Raw genomic sequence first — 4160 nt, 5'->3', positions numbered from 1 at the left:
CATGTTGGCCAGGCTGGTCTTGAACTCCTGACCTCAGGTAATCCACCCGCCTCAGCCTACCAAAGTGCTTACAGGTGTGAGCCACCGTGCCCAGCCGCATGCAGGTCTTTACATGGATATATATTTTCATTTCTCTATAGTCCCAGGAATGGGACTGCTGGGTCATGTGGTAAGTGTGTTTAACTTCATCAGAAACTGCCACACTGTTACCCAAAGCAGCTGTGCCATTTCGCATTCTCACCAGCAAAGCATACAAATTCCAATTTCTCTGTATCCTTGCCACTACTTAGTATTGTCAGTGTTTTAAATTTTAGCTGTGTAGACCGGGTGCGGTGGCTCATGCATGCAATTCCAGAACTTTGGGAGGCCGAGGTGGGTGGATCACCTGAGGTCAGGAGTTTGAGAACAGCCTGGCCAACATGGCGAAACCTCTTCTCTACTAAACATACAAAAATTAGCCAGGCATGGTGGCGCATGCCTGTAATCTCAGCTACTCGCGAAGGTGAGGCAGGAGAATGGCTTGAACACGGAGGTTGCAGTGAGCTGAGATTGCCACTGCCCTCCAGCCTGGGCAACAGAGCACGACTCCATCTCAAATAAATAAGTAAATAAATAAATAGCTGTGTATAATGGCATTTCATTATGACTTTAACTTACATTACTCTAATGAGTAATCATGTTAAGCCTCTTTTTTGGTGCTTATTTGACACGTGTATTTTCTTTGGTGAGATGTATATTCAAATATTTTGCACTTTTTACTAATGGATTTTCTTACTGAATTTTGAGAGTTCTTTATATATTCTAAATATGTTCTTTATCAGATATAAGTTTTGCTAATATTTTCTCCCAGTATGTAGCTTGTCTACTAATTTTCTTATGGGGTCTTTTGAAAAGCAGAAGTTTTAAATTTTGATAAATTTCAAGTTATCAGTTTTTTCTTTTATAGTTCTTAAGTTTTTGTCCTATACAAAAAAATCTTTGCTCAACTCAAGATCATGAAGATTTTATCTTGTTTTACTTTAGGCGTTTTATAGATTTAGATAAATTATTTTTAAATTTTATTTATTTATTTTTTATTGTCGTGGAAAATCGGGTTTTCATTTTTCCAAAAATTGCACCAAAGTAAAGCAAAGCTCTAGTTGATGTAGGTGTGTTGTGTAGGTGTTAGCAGTAGTGCCCTCACCATGCACTCATTGGACAGTAGCGCAACCCCAAGGAAAGAATGGTTAGCTCTATAAATCTTTTTTTTTTTTGAGACGGAGTCTCGCCCAGGCTGGAGTGCAGTGGTGCGATCTCAGCTCACTGCAACCTCTGCCTCCCAGGTTCACGCCCTTCTCCTGCCTCAGCCTCCCGAGTAGCTGGGACTACAGGCGTCGGCCACCGCACCCGGCTAATTTTTTGTATTTTTTTTTTTTTTAGTAGAGACGGGGTTTCACCGTGTTAGCCAGGATGGTCTTCATCTCCTGACCTCGTGATCCACCCGCCTCAGCCTTCCAAAGTGCTGGGATTACAGGCGTGAGCCACCGCGCCAGGCCAGCTCTATAAATCTTTAAATTCATGGCTATAATCCATTTCAAGGTAATTTTTGTGTAGAGTGCAAGGTAAAGGTTGAAGTTTTTTTTTTTTTTCATGTGGATATCAATCGTTTTAGTGGCTTTTGGCTCTAAAATACTATCCTATCTCCAGTGAAATAACTTGGTTCCTTCAGTGCAAATCAATTGACTGTATATGTGTAGGTCTATTACTGTTCCCATAGATTGATATGTCTACGCTTATGCCAATAATCTACCATACTGACTGATTACTGTAGCTTTGTAGTAAGACTGGAAGTCAGGTGATATAATTCTTCCAAATTATTTTTCTTTTCCAAAACTGTTTATCCTAGGTCCTTTGCATTTCCATATAAATGTTAGAGTCAGCTTGTCAATTTCTAAAACCTTGCTGGAATTTTGCATGGGATTGCATTAAACCTATAGATCAATTTCGGTAGAATTGCCTCTTAACAATACTGGGCCTTCTGATCCATGTACACAATATATCTTTCCATTGACTTCAATCCTCTTTAATACCTTTCAGTAATATTTTGTAGTCTTCAGTGCATGAACTTTGGACACACTTTGTTAGATATACCGTGAAATATTTTATAGTTTCTAGGCTATTTTAAGTAACGTTTAAAAATTTTAGTTTTCAGTTATTCGTTGCTACTATTTAGAAACACAAATGACTTTTATATGTTGACCTTATAATTTCTAGGGCTGCTATCACAAACTGGAGGGCTTAAAACAACAGAAATTTATTCTTTCACAGTTCTGAAAGGCTAGAAGTCCGGAATCAAAGTGCCAGCAAATGTGGTTCTTTCTGGAGGCTCTGAAGGAAGCATGTCCCATGCCTCTCTCCTAGCCTCTGGTGGTTGTCAGCAATCCCTGACGGTCCTGTCTTGTAGCTGCGTCATTCCAGTCTCTGCCTCTACTGCTACATGGCATTCTCCCTCTGGGTTAGTCTCTGTGTCCAAATTTCCCTCTTCTTGTAAAAACAGCAGTCCCCGAATTAAAGACTCACCTTGGTCTAGTAAGTCTTCATCTTAACTCATTACATCTGCAAAGTCCCTATTTTCAAATAAGGTCACATTCACAGGTACTGGAGGTGAGGACTTGAACATATGTTTTGGGGAGACACAATTCAACCCACAACACCTTGTGTCCTGCAGCCTTGCTAAATTCACTTACTAGTTCTCGCATATTTTCCTGCAGATTATTCGGGATTTTCTATATAGATGATCAGTCAGTTTACTTTTGACAAAACACCAGAGCCACATACGAGCAAAGGTTTCTCTATATTAACCACTCCTCTTGTGTTATTGCCATAGAGTTCGAGGTTTTTTTTAAAAAAATGTTTCTGTTGATTCCAATCTTGACTAATCATGTTGAGCCTCTTTTTCAGTGCTTACTTGACTTATATATTTTCTTTGGTGAGATGTATATTCAAATATTTTGCACTTTTTACTGATGGATTGTCTTATTGAATTTTGAGAGTTCTTTATATATTCTAAATATGTTCTTTATCAGGTATAAGTTTTGGCAATATTTTCTCCTAGTATGTAGCTTGTCTACTAATTTTCTTACAGTGTCTTCTGAAAAGCAGTTTTAAATTTTGATAAATTTCAAGGTATCAGGTTTTTCTTTTATAGTTCATAATTTTTTTGTCCTATATAAAAAATCTTTGCTTAACTCAAGATCACAAAGATTTTGTCTTATGTTTTACTTAGGCATTTTATACTTTTAGCTCTATAAATCTTTGTTTAAAATTTTATTTATTGTTTTATTTATTGTGGAAAATCAGGTTTTCATTTTTCCAAAAATTGCACCAAAGTAAAGCAAAGCTCTAGTTGATGTGGGTGTCCTGTGTAGGCGTTAGCAGTAGTGCCCTCACTGTGCACTCATTGGACAGTAATAAACCTTAAGTTGACTTTTCAAAACTCTTTCAAGCTTCTCTTTATATTAGATGCTGTCCATATCATCACATGCTTTTCCAACTGTATAGCTGAGTGGTGGATGAGAATGAAGTGAGTGAGGCACGTGCTCCAGGTGCGAAACTTAAGGAGGCACCAAGACTTTGGAAATCAAGATAAATAATACCTTTATGCAATATTTTAAAAGTAGAAATTCACACAACTATCCACGATGAACAAAATGTCAACAATATATAAAGATAGAGGATTTTACCATGCATTCACATGACCTTACCTCACTCGGCTCACCCTAAATCTGGCCCTGCTGTCTCGACTGCTATCAGCTGCTCTTTCTCAATGTGATCAATGTCAGCGAAACAAATTATAGGTGCTTAGCATGGCTTCAGGGGCCGATTTTGCCGAGATCATAACAAGTCTTTTTTCTCCTACTTTTCACCTGATTTAATCCTGTGGTTCAGTTGGTTCTCAGTCTTCCAACTCTTAGTCTTCCACTCTTTTTTTTTTTTTTTTTAATTATTATACTTTAAGTTCTAGGGTACATGTGCACAACGTGCAGGTTTGTTACACAGGTATACATGTGCCATGTTGGTTTGCTGCACCCATTAACTTGTCATTTACATTAGGTGTTTCTCCTAATGCTATCCCTCCCCCTGCCTTCTACCCCATGACAGGCCCCGGGGTGTGATGTTCC

At 38.4% G+C, this 4160-nt stretch overlaps 1 non-coding gene and 1 pseudogene across 1 annotated transcript; both read right to left on the bottom strand.

Annotated features, from left to right (window-relative positions):
* Nucleotides 1-1101: 1101 nt before the first annotated feature.
* On the bottom strand, nt 1102-1227 carry LOC129479976 (U4atac minor spliceosomal RNA). Its single transcript, XR_008656893.1, has one exon. It is a non-coding gene; the product is annotated as a U4atac minor spliceosomal RNA (small nuclear RNA).
* Nucleotides 1228-3347: 2120 nt separating this feature from the next.
* LOC129479977 (uncharacterized) lies at nt 3348-3466 on the bottom strand (annotated as a pseudogene).
* Between the last annotated feature and the right edge of the window lie 694 nt (nt 3467-4160).

This window comes from Symphalangus syndactylus, chromosome 3 (assembly GCF_028878055.3).
Source record: "Symphalangus syndactylus isolate Jambi chromosome 3, NHGRI_mSymSyn1-v2.1_pri, whole genome shotgun sequence".
Lineage (NCBI taxonomy): Eukaryota > Metazoa > Chordata > Mammalia > Primates > Hylobatidae > Symphalangus > Symphalangus syndactylus.
This window is presented reverse-complemented; position numbering and strand designations above follow the sequence as displayed.